The following is a 21,004-nucleotide window of genomic DNA, read 5'->3' on the forward strand; positions in this document are numbered from 1 at the left end:
AGAAACAAGCCTGCAATACTGCTGCTGCCAAGGCTGGAAGGAAGAGGAGCTGTGGGCTAAGGAAAAACCAGACCAAGCCTGGAAGAGAAAAGGGGCAGCAGCTGTGGGCTGAAGCTTACCCAGCTAAGCATACAACCCAGTTCACTGGGTCTGGGGTATTGTATTCTCCCATTACAAATTCTGGGCTTGTAGCAAATTCTGTTTCTGAAACTTTGAGAACCCAAGTTAAAATGAATTTCTGAACTGTGATTTTCTGAACAAATGGGTCTCTGAACTTGCTTCTGAGCTGTGGGCTTAAACCGACTAGTAAAACTGAATTTCTGAACTCTGGGCTTGACCCACAAAAATTTTGTAAAACGTTTTCATAGCCCAGTTGGGCCTAAGATTTTGGCTAAACTGCTAGCCCAAAACCAAACTGAAACTTAACTTCTGGGCTTGGTTTACTGAACAGTTGGGCCTCGTACTCAAACTATAAGTTGTCAGCTGGGCCTTTTTCCCTAAAAACCAAAATTTTCTTTTTCCCTAAAAACCAAAATTTTCTCTTTCCCATCAAAAACCAAGTGTTTTTCATTCCCAACAAAACCAAATGTCTCCCGACAAAACCAAACTTTTCCCTAAAAGTCCAATCCCATTAAAAACCAAATTTTCTTGTATAGAATCTAGTAGATAGTTTCTTAGTTAAATCTTTTGTTTCTTTTATACATATTTTGCTAATCCAATGTGACTCTTAACTGAAATATGTTGGATTTTTGCCTTGAATAACGGAGTTCTAATTTTGCTTTCGCCGTCAAATCGGGTATTCTCTTTCCTTTTTCTCTACTCAGCATAATCCTCTTCGTATGTTATAATTCTTTTCATATTTTGAAACATTGAGGACAATGTTTAGTTTAGGTTTGGGGGTATAGAGTATACACCACGATAACATGCTATATTGAAAATTTTGAACTCTTCCTTTTTGAAAAAAATTAAAAAATCAAAAAAAAAAATTAAAAAAAATGAAAAATCATAAAAAAAATCGAGCTCATTTACCTTGAAATGTTGATTCCTGTGCATATATGTAATTATTAGGAGTCTTAGTCTAGATATTTAGGCACCCTGATTCTAGCACAATTCACATGTGATAAGAAACTTGCACGCGCACGATCTACCAATACATGTATAGCCTCGATCTTCAAGGTGTTTGATAGGAAGTTAGATTGCTAATCACTTTAGAATACTGAATGAGACTTGACTAGCTTGTTCTTTGGTTGGCTGGGATAGAAGTTGGAGGATACGTTAAGAAAAGCAACCATAGAATTTGACCGGATGCATTCGAAAAGGGCCACCTCTTGCTAAGAGTCATGTAATTATGTTTTTCTTTTTGTTCATGTATCAAAAGTGTCACTATGTTGTAAAGATCAAAGTTATTTCTTCAAAAAAAAAAAAAAATCAGAAAAATTCAAAATAAAAAAAATCAAGTATTTATTTATTCCATGTTTTGTCATGTTAAAGACAATAGTTCTCTCTTGTTCCAAAAATAAAAGAGAGTAATCAATGTAAATAAGATTCATGTAAAGAGTCATCTTTTTGTTGTAAATAGTCTTGTAATAAGCAAGGAGGGTGCAGCCATCGATGTATAACGCGGGTAAACTGAAATATCACCAACTCATTGGGTGAACATTCACAATTCTCGTAAAGCCGGACAGCTAGCTTGGCTTAGAATTCGGTTCTTAGCCTAAAAACTATCTCTTGGTGATTAGTAGTCATAACTTCAGGTCATTCTAGAAACATGTGTAGATACACTTTACACTCTTATCACGTGTCTTTAGTTGTTATCAGTGCTAGGATTGTGCCTTTGATAGCTAGATTGACATCTCCATTTTGCTGTGAGCTTAAACTGTCTTGCACATGTCACATTTGATGGAATATGAGCTTATATTTTGTCCTAGAACTTTGTAGGTACGTTCTAAGCAAACCTTCACGAGACTTCACTCGTCCACTAGGGACACTTAGTGGTTTAAAAGGCTTAGTGCATATGCTAAATGCATTCGAGAGACCAGCGACAGTGGTATAGGTAGGATTTCCTTAGTTTTGTTTTACTTGAGGACAAGTAAAATTCAGTTTTGGGGGTATTTGATGAGTCCTAAAAAGTGCATTTTTTTATATATTTTTCTTGGCATTTAACTCATCTTTTGTGCATTAATTCTACATTTTATCCCATATTCTGTATTTTCTTTGTTTTCAAGAATAAATATTTTTATTATCTAATTTTGCATTTTTAGGTAATAAATAAAGTTTGGATGAATAGCGGAGCGGAAAAGAGCAGAAAAGTGGTGAAAAGCCGGGAGGAATTACACAAGGAAACCACGAAGAATGTTGTGCACAAGACCAGAAGGATGAAAATGGGCTCACAAAGGAAGAAATTGTTCTTAAAGAAGAAGTGGGCTCAAGATTTTTTAAGCCCAAACACATTTCCTAAACCCAAACCCATTTTCTAAGCCTAAAATCAATACCCAAACCCGTTTCCCCTCTTAACCGTCAGATTGGATCCATTCCATCATCCAACGGTCGCTTCATCACAGTGCATCAAACTCTGAAGCTCCTGTCTAACACTACAGCACCTAACTCCATCTGGAGCCATCAGTTTTGTTGTGTCTCACAATCCTACGGTCGCTGCAAGCATTGCCATCTCAGCCGATAGATTCGATCCAGATGTGTCGATCCAACGCTTTAACTCACTGGACATCGAATTCTGATACATCCGCTCAACACCCTAGTACCTAGCCCTATTCCTACCCAACCAAACACCCACATCACTCTTTTCCATCGACTCCATCTTCTCTTTCTCCCCTCACCTCCTCTGCAACCTCCATGTACGCCACCATCTCCTCCACCTGCTATCCCAACTGCTCCGCCATCACCACCATAATTACCACAGCGTCAAACAATGATAACCCATCATTGTTCCCCTCTCCCTAGTCCATCTATTCTACCTATTTCACACATATCCTTCTCCGAAACCCTAGGTGTGAAGTGGGTAAATTAGGTCGAGCTAGAGTCAAATTGGCGGTATGGGAAGCAAGAGAGGACCAATTACAAGCATGTATCGAAGTTTGATTGGATTCAGAGATTAGGTAAAATTTTAATTTCAATTTTTAAAACCCTAATTTTTCTGATATTGGGGATTTTTTGGGGGAATCGATTACATGTTTAATTGAAGTATGGGTTAGTATATTAGGGTTGTTATCAGAGTTAGGTAGGATTTTTTTTGATTTAATTTGTATTTTCACCAAACCCTAATTGGACTGATGTGGTCCTGTTTTGGGGAAAGTTGGTTTGTGTATAAATAGGGATGATGGGTATGTGTTAGAAGTCATGCCTGGACTAGCCAGTGCTTCACCCAAGAGGACTGGAATAGCCAGTGCCTCAAGGGTTAGTTTTTACTTTAAATGATGTTGTACATTTCAATTGTTTTTATCCTATCCATGCTTTGATCTTGTTGTGATTGAATTGTCTAGGATTGAACATCCTTTTAGGTTGTTAAAACACTAAGAAAGCTTCTCTGCGAGTAGTTGCAGTGTGAGAGCCCCAATTACTACAAGGTTTAGAATTATCTTAGTGCCTTTAGCCTCCTTTCTAGACCAACCCTTAGATGAACAGCCGGCTTTGAACCGCAACTGTCATCTAGTTATTCAGAAAGCCTAGAAGCTACCTGATAACTAACAAGGGACAAGAACATAGTTGGAAGACCTGCCTTTGTTTCTTTATCACTGACCTTGGCTAACATCCTTGGTTTGTTTGTCTTTGTTTCACTGTTCTTATTCACTGCCACTGATTTTTCTTGTTAACTGTCACTTGCTTCATTACTTCAATTCACACCCAAGTCTCTGTGGTTCGACCTTGCCTTGCACACTCACTACAACATACCCTGTGCACTTGCAGGTATCATTTCTGTGACTCTTTTAGAGAGCCTACCACCCAAGCACACTTAACTGCAGAGTTTTCTGCCAACTCTGGATCCAATTGTGCTAAAAATGCCTCACTATAATGTAGACATTCCCTGACTCTTATGAGAGAAGTATCTATCTCAACGTCCTAGCATACTCTCACATCCGAGAACAAGCGACCCGTCCCTAGTTGTATCCCAATCAACACCGATAATGTTCCCACTTACCCACTGCAGTTATCCAGCAGTGTGGGATTTTTTAATAGCACTACTGCGGTTATCCAGCAACAGCTTCCCAGAGGTCCTATCCTGTGACTACTCTCGGCCGAGCACTTTTAACTGAGAATTTTTTCCCACAACTCAGTCAAGTGAACCCATCAGACCTCGGTGTTAGGAAAGGATGAACCATTACTTATATTCCATTCCATCGGCGAACCACTGGCGAATATCGGGGTATTACACTAAATTCAACCTTTGGTTGTTGATTTAAATTGATTGACACTTGGGTATTGGTCTTTGATCAGTTCACGGATTTCATTCTGTTGAATTGATGATTGATTTGAGAAAGAGAAATAACTTTTGGATATCTTTCCTTGATTGAGTCTGTCTGTCTAGTTGATTTTCTTGGAATTATATTGGAGTTAGTCCATACAGATTTCCAAACGAAATATTGGGTGTGGTTGTTATACCCCCGCCTTTTGAATTGGTATCAGAGCAGACAAACACGATAAACCTAATAAGTTTGTGTTTGTTTGATCCTAAAGACTGTCCTGATGGGAAATCTCTTTCGGAAACTTTTTTTGTGCATCTGTAACGCACACCAGAAATCCTCAATGATTGTTCAGAGTTTATTTTTCTCAAGACCTCTGACCCTAATCTCATTTCATCTAGAATATTAGAAAGTTTAGATGATGGAAAACAATCTAAAGGAAATAATAAAGGTTCCTTTAAAAAGGATCGGAGCAGAAAACGTGTGAATAAATGCTCAAGGATATGAAACTTCACTAGACTGCTTCTCAATATTTTTGAGGAATATTATCATGATGGATCAATCGACAAAGATCTTTTTATGGCTTTTGAAAACATTTTTAAATCGGTGGAACAACTTGGTTCGATTAAGGAAAAAGTTTATACTGGGGAAAATTCCGATTCTGACAGTTCATGCATGCATGACGTGCAGTAGAGTCTTGTTACCTACTCAGATAAAATCGATAAAAATGTTTCTATTGTTTGTGTTGCAAGTTCCAGATGTCGGAAAAATCCATTCCTTAATCATAAGAAGAATGAGTCAAAATTTTTAATTAACCTTGAGTATCATCTTTACTATGATTATACTTCTAGTATATTTCACAAATATCGACCGGAGAATGTTCATGATGTGTCCTTTGCCCATCTAGCCTCTTGGTAGCAAGATTGACTCCACCCTATCTGTATATAACTTGAAATGGGGCAAGTAACGGTTTCATTAGTTCCGTGTCCTTGTATTTTGGGTTAGTTTTGCTTTTGATTTTTTCTCTCTCTCAAGAAAAAATTATTTAACAGAATTTTTCTGTCCACCTGAGGTTAAATAATGTTATGCAGTTGTCTACTATATTATTTATCACACTGTTATAAATTCTCCTCATTGTGCGAAACTCATGGTTCAGGATTTAGAATTGGAGTCATGTTTACTTTTATGAGCCACAGAACCAGTTCGGGTCCAAGCCCACTATCGAGTTTTTAAGGGTTCCAGTATGCGTACTCTTCTTCTTCATCATCTATTTGTCCGCGTTCGTGAACAGGGGAGTCTTTAGGGTTCACGGGTCGTGAATTTGTGGAGTTGGTGTATTTCCTTGAATTGGGTACTCAAAGTATTGATATTTGTGGATTTATCATTCTTCAAATAGTTTCAATGACATCATCCAATAAAAAGTCAGGCTTTCCATGCTTGATTGGGAAAATATGTAGTGCACATTCCATTGCTCCCATTGGCAACTCTATTGGAACTCCAAACTTGTTCGTCCTTGTACCTTCAAACGTATGAAGATGAATGCTTGCAAAAGACAAAGATGTGATTCTCTTGACGGTTCTTGTGATCCTACCACCTTGGGTATTTTTCATCAAATTCGCAAGGGTGTTCGTAAGATCAATTCCAAGGTAAAATGTGTGCAAGAACAATTATGTGTGATTGCTACAAAGTTCCCCGAAATAAAGGAAGAACTTGAAAAGGTTCAAGCCTCTTGGATGGATTCCGATGATGAAGATGATAATTGTTTTTTCTAACTCTTATCTTTCTTGCATTTTCTAGGAATTTCTTATGAGAATTTATTCTTGTGTTTAAGAAGGATAACTATGGTTTGGAATAGAAAATACTGTGATTACGCATAGATATTGCCAATGATTTTCATCTTGCAATGTTTAAGATTTATTTATTTGAATTCTAAGTTATTTGGAAGATGATTTTGCAGTATTAATCTTCATTAGTTTTATATATTCCAAAAATATTTTATGGGATATGTGTGTTTACGTCCATGAACTATGATTATTCAATATATGTCAAAAGTTAAATCTATTGTATCTTTATGCAAATATTGATAAAATATAGAATGAACTTTTGAAATATTCCGCAGTATTGATCTTTCCCTGATCCACTTCTATGTGAAAGTACTGTATGGCTCCGTAAGTTTTCTTATGTTGAGCATTTCCGATTAAATTAATCAATAAGGTTCTCTCGTGGTTAATTTATTCGAGTTTATTGGATACAAATTCATGTCTCATGTAATTTGTTAATGTCCAAAGAAGTCCTTATTTTCTTGTAGAAATAAGGTCGCTCTTGTTTGTTTTTTTTGGGAATGACATTTTATGGGAGAGAGTTCTTTAATTTCCAAATCTTTGTGGGGAGTGTGGCTGTGGAATATTGTAGGAGTTATCTTGTAAAATCATCGACTTTGATCACTAAGTTTATATTGTATCTTTATAAACTCAATGATGAATACATTAAGTTTCGACTATGTGAAATCATCGAAACCAAGTTGATATGTTTTTTTTTAGTCATGAATTATCTCTTTGAGAATTTCACTATAATCCCGCTAGTTTTCGTACCTTTTCCAATTTACATTGATAAAAAGGGGGAGAATTATTTAGTAGTTCACACTATATACATATGGTTTACAGATCATTATGTAAGGGGGAGTGGTTTTCATTGTGAGATAAAGTATTGACTAAGGGGGAGTGATACATATCACCATGGTATTATTGTCAAAGTTGTGATATAATTGATCTTTGATGTTGTGTAATAATACTATGACACTGTTGTTGATGATGGTTTTTAGCTTAGGGTTAAAATCGTAAAACCTTACATCTGACAATGACGTCACTACGACCACTAGCACATTTATTGAATCATTCAACATGCCTACGTAAGAATTACCAGGGTACCTTTTTTTATACATGTGTCATGTTCCACGACAGAACCCCTAGTATTGACCGACATCATCTTCGTATATACCAAACCCTAATTCTCACACTACCGTGCCAATGGCAAACCATGCCAGCCACGTCTTCACGCCAAGGCATGCCAACCATGCCAGCCGCACCACCGTGCCAATGGAAAACCATGCCAGCCACGTCTCAGCGCCAAGGCATGCCAACCATGCGAGCCACACCACCGTGCCAATGGAAAACCATGCCAGCCACGTCTCCGCGGCAAGGCATGCCAACCATGCCACCCGCACCACCATGCCATCCACGTCTCCGCGCCAAGGCATGCCAACCATGCCAGCCGCACCACCGTGCCAATGGAAAACCATGCCATCTACGTCTCCGCGCCAAGGCATGCCAACCATGCCAGCCGCGCCACCGTGACAATGGAAAACCATACCAGCCACGTCTCCGCGCCAAGGCATGCCAGCCGCGCCACAGTGTCAATGGTAAACCCTACCATCCACATCTCCACGCCAAGGCATGCCAGCCATGCCAGCCGCGCCACCATGCCAATGGCAAACCATGCCAGCCACGTCCCCGTGCCAAGGAATACCAACCATGCCAGCCACGCCACCGTGCCAATGACAAACCATGCCAGCCACGTCTCCGCGCCAAGGCATGCCAACCATGCCAGCCACGCCATCGTGCTAATGACAAACCATGCCAGCCAAGTCTCCATGCCAAGGCATGCCAACCATGCCAGCCGCGCCACCGTGCCAATGGAAAACCATGCCAGCCACGTCTCCGCGCCAAGGCATGCCAACCATGCCAGCCGCGCCACCGTGCCAATAGCAAACCATGCCAGCCACATCTCCGCGCCAAGGCATGCCAACCATGCCAGCCGCACCACCGTGCCAATGGCAAGCCATGCCAGCCACGTCTCCGTCCCAAGGCAGGCCAACCATGCCAGCCGCGCCACCGTGCCAATGTAAAACCATACCAGCCACGTCTCCGCGCCAAGGCATGCCAACCATGCCAGCCGCGCCACCGTGCCAATGGAAAACCATGCCATCCACGTCTCCATGCCAAAGCCATGTCGGCCCTACTACATGCCGCTGGCTGCCAAAACGAAGGGTTGCAACAATCAATGGTCACTCTTACAGCTAAGATGCATATCTTAGCCATCCAAGGTCGCCACCTAACGCGTGGTAACCTTTGGCCCAACGCCAAGCCCTAATTTTGGCCGCGCCCAAACTATGCCAAAACCCTAGTTTTTGGCCGCGCCTAAACTATGCCAAAGTCCTAGCTTGGCCACGCCTAAACCATGCCAAATCCATGCCGGACATGCCTTTATGCCGCTGGTACCAAAACGAAGAGTTACAACAAACAACGACCACCCTTCCATCTGAGATGCAGATCTTAGCCGTCCAAGGTCGCCAGCTAACATGTGGTAACCTTTGGCCCAACGCCAAACCCTAATTTTGGCCACGCCTAAACCATTCCAAAGACATGCCGGCCTCACCACATGCCGCTGACAGCCAAAACGGAGAGTTGCAACGATCAATGGCTACCCTTCCACCTGAGATGCACCCCATGCCAGCCGCACCACATGTGCCAATGGCATGCCAGCCTTTCTTTCACGGCGTTGGCTTCCAAAATGAAGGGTTGCAACAATCAACGGCCACCCTTCCATCTAAGATGCAGATCTTAGCCGTTCAAGGTCACCAGCTAACGCATGCAACCTTTGGCCTAATGCCAAGCCCTAATTTTGGTCGCGCCTAAACAATGCCAAAACCCTAGTTCTTGGTCGCGCCTAAACTATGCCAAAATCCTAGCTTGGCCACGCCTAACCATGTTAAAGCCATGCCGTCCATGCTTTCATGTCGATGGTTACCAAACGAAGGGTTGCAATAATCAACGACTACCCTTCCTCTCCAGATGCAAAATCTCGACCGTCGAGGGTCACCACCGAGCCGGCAAGTCTCCCAAGCTCAACTCGCCAAACAGCAGCAACATGCTACATTTTTTCCACGAAAACACTCGAGACATCAACACATATCACAAACTGGGGGATGCTCATTAGGGTATTGGTTTGGCGGTTTACAGCGTGCGGCGTACATTACGCCCGTTACAAGAAAGTGTCATAAGGATGAGGCGGTTAGTAAATACAAGGAGTAATGGTGAAACGTTTCCTTCATTACGGAAACATCAATTCCAGGCGTTACCCATTACCGTTTCCTTCCATTTACTCAAGTTTTTTCCAATTCATACGAGACCAGGGTACGTTTCATTGCGACTTGTATAAATAGGTCTCACCTATTTCCACCAGATAACAAGTTTTGGTTAGGAGAATACAACACTCAGAAATCACTTGTTAGCTTTCCCATCTGTTAGCTTTCACTTTCTGATACAAGTCAAACAACCACTCTTCCAGAATCAACTATTCTGGTCTCAACACACTCTTCGCTTCCCTCCCCAAAACCAACCCTCCTCCTTCACTTTGTGACCGAAACAAGTCTGTAACGACCATTTCTTAGTTTAGTCCGGATTCATACAGATTGATCTTTTGAATCTAAAGTATTCCCTTGCAGTACATTGTTTAGGGTTTAGACTTGAATCTCACCCACAACACGACGGCGCTTCCCACAAAACTCGGAATTGCACCCGGAAGATCCATTTTTCGTTAGGAGATCCGAAAACCGAGTAAGTATTGCTAGATAAAATGCATGGTCTACTACTTCAAGTTTTCACGGGAATGATAAAAAACCGATATCCATGTTATGTTTCATCCCATGCCCTCTACTGACACGCAACGCTCACGATTCTATGGCTTTCCGGTGATGTTTGTGTCACTTGCAATCGTAACCAAAAAAACATCATTATTCTAAAACAATTCATTCCAAAAGAATAATCCAAAACCCTCATAGATAACAGTTATCTATCAATTCAAATCAAATCATAAACCAGGCGCTTTGTTTGCCTTTCAAAAAAAAAAACAGTCACCTACCCGTACGTGCCTACTTTGCATAATAATGATTACCCGTCACTATTCATGAGGTAGCCGACGTTACTACGGTGATATTCGAAGAGGAATTGTTTATGATGAAGTATTTCTACAAGTTTATGAAAGGCATACCCACGTCTAGGGTTTACACCAGTTCAGAAGAACAATATTTCTACAAATTTATGGAAGGCATACCTATGGCTAGGGTTTGCACCAACACAAAAAAACAAGAAAACAAATTGAAAGAGAAACAATGGAGTACATAGCTGGAATATGCTTGCCCACTTTATTGCTACCGCGCTACCGCAAACACCAGGACGTGAGAACGAAGATACGAGATAAAAAGGAGAGACAACCCCTTTCATACGCATAACACTTTTGGAATTTGAATAAGGAAAGGATTTCCTATTTGATCTACGTATGGAAAGAGGCAACTGGGCCCGCAAGAACAAGTTCACGCCACGTCAAGCCAGCACTGTGCCAAGCCAGCAGTCCGTGCCATGCCCAACCAACAGTCCGCGCCATACCAAATCCAAGCCAGCGTCCATGCCGATCCAGCGTCCACGCCAAGCCAGCGCCCATTCCAAGCCGATCCAGCGCTAACAGCTTGCATCTTTCCAGCGCCAACAACTTGCATCCTTTCCAGCGCTAACATCTTGCATCCTTCCAGCGCTAACACCTTGCATCTTTACAGCAGCTTGCACCTTTCCAGCGCCAGCAGCTTGCATCCTTCCAGCGTTTTCTTGAATGCCCAGTAGAAGGGAATCATCAATCTAATTTCATCACACGCAAAGATCAGGAACGACTTCTCCAAAATCGAAGCAAAGAAAATCAGCAACCCCCCTGAGTTCACAAAGACTCTTTTCGTGTCAGGAGATGCATGATTTCTGGGGACTTCTCCCGCAAAATCGTGCAGTCTATGATGAAACATTTGTGTGAGATTCTATATTTCCCCAAAGCACAACGTCAAGACATATTTGCATCCCTCAACCACACTGCATCAGGAAAGCAGCTGTTTCCAGCCAGGAGGCCATTCCCAAACCCCCAACCTCTCTTGTAAAGCACGATTGATAAATAGAACTGGGGACTCCTAACCACTGTTCGCTTGAAGGATGTCAAGTTTGAAAACACACTGATTGATGCAGCCTCCCCGCTTCAACATCCTCCAATAGCGGTTCCACTTCAACGTTCGTTTCAGCATCTACTCCGCTTTAACGTTCGCTTCAGCAGTCGCTCCGCTTCAGCGTTCTCTCCATAAGCTGCTCCAGGATCCGAAGACGAAGATTTAGCGTTTTTTCTCTATAAGTTTCAACATCCTCTCCAAGAACCAAAGCCTCTTCAATGCCTCCTTCCCGCCAAAGCTCGTGGTCATGGACAGTTTGCTCGCCTACACATCTAGCCTACTTTGATCCCATGGCAATGTAGTCTTTTCTGATCACATCTGCTGCCAAGAACCGGTGCCGCTAGTTTGTTGATACCAGCGAGAGCTTCACCAAAGCACGATCACTACAAATATGGAAACATGTAAACCACATTTGGGGACTGAGGATCTACACGGAATCCCTTTACTGTCAAAGCTCAGAAGACATGGTCAACCAAAAGGTCATAGTCACAACGAGGTCATTTACTCTTCAAGGGTGCAGCGTAAGAATATCATCACCTCTCTGTTTAGAAGACGCCTGCAACACTTTACGAGGCCGCGGTGGATCCCAAGCCTGCTCAGAAGAAACAACTTCATAAACTAAAGAAAAGTGTGACTGGGGACTGCTCATCGCAGTCCATCCCGATGACCATCAAAGATTCATGAGATAACCCTAGAGACGCGGATTAAACATTTTCCTGAAGAAGCAGAGGGAGCCACGATAAACAACATAACTCTCTCATTTTTACCACTTTACTATCCAGAGTATTTCATCCATGTGATATTCTGAGCATCCCAGCGTCGCATCCAGAAGAATACAATAAGCTTGTATCAAATCCTGTGACGTGGATTCAAGGCGATGCAATTAAAGTAGGATACACATGGGGACTACTAGAACGGGGAGCTTTCACCCCCCCTCAACCAGGTTATTTATTATTTCAACATCATCACTGTCAAAGTTTTACGAGACGCAGGAATTTCTCAACATGAAGCCGTACATGTGCATCTAAGACTCCAAAAGCATGTTGCAGAGATACATTCACATGTTCGGCCGTGCCATCGGATCTAACAGAAATATAACTGGGGACTGCTCACCGCATCCCATTCCACACGATAATCCAAGATTCAGAAGATGGTTCGAATGATGTCTCTCGGAACAAAGTCCCTGAAGACTTGATAGAAGCACGTTGGTAACGAAAGGTCTCCCAACTCATCTATTTCATCCAGTGGCTCCGGAAGGTTTCGACCATACAAGCATCCACATCATACTGTCATGGCGATCAGAAGATCCAGGCACTGAACAACCTAAAATCAAGGATGAACCGACAACGAAACCACATCCATCCGTCCCAAGAATGCAATGGAGTTTGGTAAATTTTGGAATCCACTGGAGAGACACTGCAGACGAAAGCACGGATCCGGAAGAGCAACAGAAAATAGAAGAATGTCAATACCTCTTTTCATACGGACGGAGTTTCTAGAGTTTGCACAGAATAAAGTTTCCTTCTTGTTCCATGAACGCGAATAGATGACTCGACACGACTATGCTACCCCGGGCCTGCAACATCCCTCTTGAATTCTTCCCGAGTTTCACTGTAGGGACGTTTTCACCTCCTAAACGAGCTCAAAACCTAAATATTCTCACGTACGGAGATAGGAAATTCTTTTTGATTAAAATGGAGGGGCGGACCGTCAAAATACGAGTTCGTACGAGAATTCTACAACGATTCTAGCAAAGGGCGCTAATTAGGGTTTCGCCATGTCAAACCCTAATTTAAACAAAGTCGTCACCTTCCCACAGAACTGAAGCAAGTTGTTATCTTCCCGAAGCCAGTCGTCACCTTCCCACGGAACTAAAGCAAGTTGTTATCTTCCTGAAGCCAGTCGTCACCTTCCCACGGAACTAAAGCAAGTTGTTACCTTCCCGAAGCCAGTCGTCACCTTCCCACGTAACTGAAGCAAGTTGATATCATTCCACGGAACTGAAGTAGGTCGTCATCCTTCCACGGAACTTAAGTCAGTTTCCATCCTTCCACGGGATTGAATCCAATGTCCATCCTTCTACGGAACTGAAGCCAGTTGCCTCCACGGGCCCGCAACATCCCTTCTGATTCCTTCCTGAATTTTTACTGTCGGGCTGTTTTCACCTCCTGAACGAGCTCTAAACCTAAATATTCTCGTGTGAGGAGATAGGAAATTCTTTTACGTTCATATTGGAGAGGCGGACCGTCAAAATCTGAGTCCGTACGAGAATTCTACAGCGATTCTAGTAAAAGGACGCTAATTAGGGTTTCGACATACCAAATCCTAATTTAGAAAAAGTTGCCATCATTCCACGGAACTGAAGCCGGTCGTCATCCTTCCATGGAACTGAAGCCATTCTTCATCCTTTTAAGGAACTCAAGCTAGCTCCACTCCAAGCAGCGCAACGCCTGCGACCCCAATCCAAGTCGCGCAACGCTAACGGGTCTATTCCAAGCCACACAATATCTGCGGCTCCCATTCCAAGACGACCAACGCCAGCGGCCCCGTTCAAGCCGCACCATGCCAACAACTTTCCAAGCCAAGCCAACAACGCCTATGACTCCGCGTTCCCTAGCCTAGCCAAGATGGCACACGGCCAAGACAAGCTGACGCCAACTATTTGCATCTCGGCCAGCAACCACCTCTACCGCTTTGCGACCTAGCTAGCAGCACCACGAAACCGAATTTGCAAGATAGTTGCCAACGCAAGGGTCATGGATTCTCTTTATCTCCCGAAAATGGTTAATCGGATATTCCTGACCATCTTTCTGTGACTCGCCATTTCGATTTTTTCCTTGCCTATCACCATCTTATGCTTACCTCGCAAAAATGCTCATATTCCGAACTAAGCAGGGGAATTAATGATGATGGTGGTTTTTAGCTTAGGGTTAAAATCGTAAAACCTTACATATGACATGACGTCACTACGACCACTAGCGAACCCCTAGTATTGACCGACATCATCTTCGTATATACCAAACCCTAATTCTCACACCACCGTGCCAATGGAAAACCATGCCAGCCACGTCTCCGCGCCAAGACATGTCATCCACGTCTCCGCGCCAAGGTATGCCAACCATGCCAGCGGCACCACCGTGCCAACGGCAAACCATGCCAGCCACGTCTCCGCACCAAGGCATGTCAACCATGCCACCCGCACCACCGTGCCAATGAAAAACCATGTCATCCACGTTTCCGCGCCAAGGCATGCCAACCATGCCAGCCACATCTCCGCTCCAAGGCATGCTAACCATGCCAGCCGCGCCACCGTGCCAATAGAAAACCATGCCATCCACGTCTCCGCGCCAAGGCATTCCAACCATGTCAGTCGCACCACCGTGCCAATGGAAAAGTATGCCAGCCACGTCTCCACGCCAAGGCATGCCAACCATGCCATCCGCACCACCGTGTCAATGGAAAACCATGACAGCCACGTCTCCGTGCCAAGGCATGCCAACCATGCCAGCCGCACCACCGTGCCAATGGCAAACCATGCCAGCCACGTTTCCGCGCCAAGGCATTCCAACCATGCCAGCCGCTCCACCGTGCCAATGGCAAACCATGCCAGCCACGTCTCCGCGCCAAGGCATGCCAACCATGCCAGCCGGCCACCGTGCCAATGACAAACCATGCCAGCTACGTCTCCGCGCCAAGGCATGCCAACCATGCTAGCCGCGCCACCGTGCCAATGGCAAACCATGCCAGCCACATCTCCGCGTCAAGGAATGCCAACCATGCCATCCGCGCCAATGGGAAACCATGCCAGCCACGTCTCCTTGCCAAGGAAGGACAACCATGCCAGCCGCGCCACCGTGCCAATGGCAAACCATGCCATCCACGTCTCCGCGCCAAGGCATGTCAACCATTCCAGCCACGTCACCATGCCAAAGCCATGCCGGCCCTACCACATGTCGCTGGCTGCCAAAACGAAGGGTTGCAACAATCAACAGTCACCCTTCCAACCGAGATGCAGATTTTAGCCGTCCAAGGTCACCAGCTAACGCGTGGTAACCTCTGTCCCAACTCCAAGCCCTAATTTTAGTCGCCCCCAAACTATGGCAAAACCCTAGTTTTTGGCCGCGCCTAAACTATGCCAAAGTCCTAGCTTGGCCACGCCTAAACCGTGCCAAAGCCATGTCGGCCATGCCTTCATGCCGATGGCTGCCAAAACGAAGGGTTGCAACAATCAACGGCCACCCTTCCATCTGAGATGCAGATCTTAACCGTCCAAGGTCGCCAGCTAACGCGTGGTAACCTTTGGTCCAACACCAAGCCCTAATTTTGGCCACGCCTAAACCATGCCAAAGACATGCCGACCCCACCACATGCCGCTGAATGCCAAAACGGAGGGTTGCAACGATCAACGGATACCCTTCCACCTGAGATGCAGATCTCAACCGTCCGAGATTGCCACCCAAGGCATGCAAACCATGCCAGCCGCACCACATGTGCCAACGGCATGCCGTGCAACCTTTCCACGGCAAGGCATGCCAACCATGATACATGTGCCAATGGCATGCCGTGCCAGTTGCATCTCCTAGCCAAGGCATGCCAACCATGCCACATGTGCCAATGGCATTCCGTGCTAGCCACATCCCCGCGCCAAGGCATGCCAACCATGCCAGCCGCACCGCTATGCCAAAGTCATGCCAGCCTTTCCTTCACGTCGTTGGTTGCCAAAACGAAGGGTTGCAACAATCAACGACCACTCTTACATCTAAGATGCAGATCTTAGCCGTTCGAGGTCACCAGCTAACGCATGGCAACCTTTGGCCTAATGCCAAGCCCTAATTTTGGTCGCACCCAAACAATGCCAAAACCATAGTCCTTGGCCATGCCTAAACTATGCCAAAATCCTAGCTTGGCCACGCCTAACCATGTTAAAGATATGTCGGCCATGCTTTCATGCCGCTGGCTACCAAACGAAGGGTTGCAATAATCAACGGCTACCCTTCCTCTCCAGATGCAAAATCTCGACCGCCGAGGGTCACCACCGAGCCGGCAAGTCTCCCAAGCTCAACTTTCCAAACAACAGAAACATGCTACATGTTTTCCACAAAAACACTCGAGACATCAACACATGTCACAAACTGGGGGATGCTCATTAGTGTATTGGTTTGGCGGTTTATAGCATGCGGCGTACATTACGCGCGTTACAAGAAAGTGTCATAAGGATGAGGTGGTTAGTAAATACAAGGAGTAATGGTGAAACGTTTCCTTTATTATGGAAACATCAATTCCAGGTGTTACCCATTACTGTTTCCTTCCATTTACTCAAGACGTTTCCAATTCTTACGAGACCAGGGTACATTTCATTGCGACTTGTATAAATAGGTCTCACCTATTTCCACTAGACAACAAGTTTTGGTCTGGAGAATACAACACTCAGAAATCACTTGTTAGCTTTCCCATCTGTTAGCTTTCACTTTATGATACAAGTCAAACAACTACTCTTCCAGAATCAACTATTCTGGTCTCAACACTCTCTTCGCTTGCCTCCCAAAAACCAACCCTTTTCCTTCACTTTGTGACCGAAGCAAGTCTGGAATGGCCATTTCTTGGTTTAGGCCGGATTTGTACAGATTGATCTCTCGAATCTAAAGTACTCCCTTGCAGTATATTGTTTAGGGTTTAGACTCGCTTCTCACCCACAACACAAGAAATTACCGAAATCAGCAGAAACCGTTTTCACCCTCAAACAACTGTTTTCTTATTGTTATGGCTACGGATCTTCAACAACAATGATGCTGAATTGAACACGTTCAGAATCGTTGGAGTACTTGAAGTGACGAAGAATTCAAGGAATGTTGAAGAACCAAGCAAACAATATCAAGATGTAACAATTGACGTTTAGTCCCATTTTTATTGGTCCTTAAACTCTTTGGTCTTGTCCTTTAAATCCTAGTACTAGGAGATCCTAATTTACCAAATTTAAAACGGGTCGGTACCTTTTCTAACGATTTAATCCAAATAAATATTTTTCACTATCGAAAATACCCATCACTCATATTTCTTCTTCCAAATTCACTTTCTGCTTTTTCATTTTCCTTCAACTCTCCCATGAAGAACAAATCCTAATCATAATATATTTAAAAATGAAATTTCAAACTCCAAACATAGATCTGAGAATCAAACAAACAATTGATTGGACTCGATTCATTATCATCGGCACGACGACACCATTTTTTTGTTTTGAAGATTACTCAATCCAGGGGAAATCTTGATGAGATTTAACTTCAATATTGAAGAGTTCATCGTTGAAAGCGATTGGAAAGATAAAATTAACATATTCTTATCATTTAGTTTGATCTCAATTATTAATTTATGAATCGATTTCAGAATTTTAGAACCTAAATATTTAGGTTTCATTTTTAATTCGCGAGGACAACATTTTCGTTACTTCCAGTGAGGCCTATAATTAGAGATGAACACACTATTTTGTCTCATAATCTAAATTGTAAACAGTCTATTGTCCCTTACGTTTTTTTTTTGTAAATGATTTGATTTTTTATTATTTACAACCAGCGAATTTACACACAGTCAGTGTTTGTAAAGAAAATTCATTGATTATGTGTATTTAGTTTCACGTGCAAGCTTTGAATTCAGATTATTGAGATTGCAATGAAGGGGCTAAGGATATTGCAGTGTCCCCACTTATTGGAATTAATTGTGAGATATACTTGTGTAAATAAATTTATTTCACTTGTTAAATTACTGATTATTTATTTCCTTGAATAGTTGGCTTATATGATAATTCATATTCAAATGGCTTCCATTCTTACACTATATCCGTATTTGGTTGAAAGCATACCTATTAAGTATTAAGGATATAAACTGACCGAACACTTCCCCACCTGCTTGTTTTGTTTCCATCCTTCTTCGAGATTTTTATATCAAGGTTTGACAGGTATCCTCTGTTTAACTTGTTATCGTAAATCTTTTTGACAGCGATTGTATTTGTTTAAGGACGAACCAGCAATGGTAAGACATTTACCATGAAGGAATTGCGAAAATTTTTCTCTGGGATATAGACGATCACATTGGAGATATAAATTAGTTCTCTTTACTAAAGACGCATATTGCTTTTTTTTATTTAAACAGTAAAATGTATCGTTCTACCTGTTTACAAATATATGGTTAAATAGTAATCCTGCCTTTTGTAGCTGAAACTCTTTATGTTTATGTGATGTGCCTTTTTATTTGAAGTTTGTTGATTTTATGTGATATGCTCAGTCTCAAGATAGGATTTTGTACTAAAGCTTTCTAGCTTGGAGATCTGTAATGAGACAGTCATGGAAAAACTGGGGTGTACATATGAAAAATGACTTCATAAGCTTATGCTTGGGTAAATAAATGGGGTGTACAAACTGATACACATGTGGAGATCCATGACTGTCGTCAGTAATGTGAAAATGATTCATGGTAACTTTAGAAATAGGGGCTTGGATTTATGAAATTTTGTCAATTTTTTTAGCCCAAGTAATTTCGAATGCTACCTCTGCAAGTACGAATATCTTATTAACAATATGGGATTTTTAAGATGATACCAGGGAGTCGCATCTACTTTAGGCCATATTTATATACATGGAAGTAGTGTGTCTTATCTATTTTGTTTCAACAGTTTGATATAAAGCCTTGTTAATTGCTTATCGATAACAGTTCACAGTAGTGAACTGGATTTCACTCGGTAGTTATTTTAATAATCACTTTAGTCTTTTTTCTTTGATACATTTTAGTACCAGTTTCACAAATACTAAGTGAAGATATGGTATGTGGATGTTAGGTAGATCATACTTTTTTGGATGTTGTAATTGTAAAATAAAGACATTATATAATAATTCTAGTTTATTTTACAAGAAATGAAACCTTATGATACCTTACTAGATTTATTTGGCTATTTAATATTTTCAATAATTGATTACTTCTTGTTAAGATTTGTATTCTCTTATCTACTCATGAATGTTTGATATACTTGGTGGTAGTTTATCATATAGTAGCGCCACTTTGAAAGTTTCATATTTAATTGGCGGCTGAATTTTACCATAGTTAATGTTGGTGTACATAGTTGTACACCTGTTGCTTATTAACGTGCACATAGTTGTACACCAGTTGATTGTTAATGCCATGAGAAGAATATCATTCATACATATATAGTTTTACACATAATGTGTAAAGTGTTGATTATTTTGGACGACACGTGTAAATTTAGGGATTTGAATCAACCAACTTATTGGATCATTTGGGTATACATTAGTTGGGTACATATGTGTACATTATTGTACACATGATGCTATTATTGTGCACATAGTTGTACACTTGTTGATTGTTGATCTGTACGTAGTTGTACACCTGTTAATCGTTATTGTGCACATAGTTGTACACCTGTTAATCGTTAGCATTATCACTTTCCTATTTTACTCAAACTAGAATTTATCGACGTAAGTTGCGTATGTGCATGCATCTCATGTTTGCTTGTACCCTTTTCATATTCCAGCATTCAATATTAAATTTATCTATTGAGCGTTGTCTTTTTTAATTCGTAGTTGGACCTGCCGTTGATGACGACAAGATTAGCTTCTTATATCCAATTCAAATAAAAGGATGTCACGGAGCTAATTGTAAGTGGAAGGGAGAATATGACTTCCATGATTTTTGGTGGAGGTGCACTGATGGTTATTGTTCCAAGTCTGCAACAAGTATTGTAGCTCTTACTACCTCTGAGACTAAGGGAGAAAATAAAAGAGAAAGAAAAAAGTTTCATAGTAAGTCGGTTGCTTTTTGCTTCTCTTTTTTACTAACCACCGGTTTGATAATGAAAATCATGCCCAAATATGATGACTATATCATCCTTTTATGTTTTAGTTTCTGTTTTCCTTGTTCAAATATTAGATTTACAATACGTTTAAAATTTCTGGTATAGTTTATTGATTAATTGGTTACTAGAATTCGAAATATCACTTTTTCGGAATTCGTCTTATAGTATGCAAATGTTAGTGCATTTAGTAGAGTTGGGGTGTGGAAGTCGTGCTCATTACTTCTTCATGTTTGTGTTTTCTAAACGTTTTTACCTCCTAGCCTAATTTTTTTTCCGATGTACAGAATAGGTGTTTGCAGGGACGTACATATCGGTATACATATGTAGTTCCCATGTAAAAAGTAGGTTTGTGTCTGGTTATTAACAATCAATCTTTTACATTTTTTTACGGGTGTATATATTGGTGCAGTTGTGTAATTTCCATAAAAAATAGGTTTGTGTGTGGTTATAAATGATCGATTTTATGCATGTTTTGCAGGGGTGTACATATCGGTGTACCTGTGTAATTCCCATGATAATGAAGGTTTGTGTTTGATTATCAATAATCGATTTTATACATGTATTTTAGGGGTGTACATATTGGTGCACCTGTGTGTTCTCCATGAAAAAGTAGGTTTGTGTCCAGTTATTATGCATGTTCTGGAGGCATGTATATATTGGTGCACCTATGTAATTCCCATGAAAAAGTAGGTT

This window comes from Papaver somniferum, unplaced genomic scaffold (genome assembly GCF_003573695.1).
Source record: "Papaver somniferum cultivar HN1 unplaced genomic scaffold, ASM357369v1 unplaced-scaffold_19, whole genome shotgun sequence".
In the NCBI taxonomy this organism is placed as follows: Eukaryota; Viridiplantae; Streptophyta; class Magnoliopsida; order Ranunculales; family Papaveraceae; genus Papaver; species Papaver somniferum.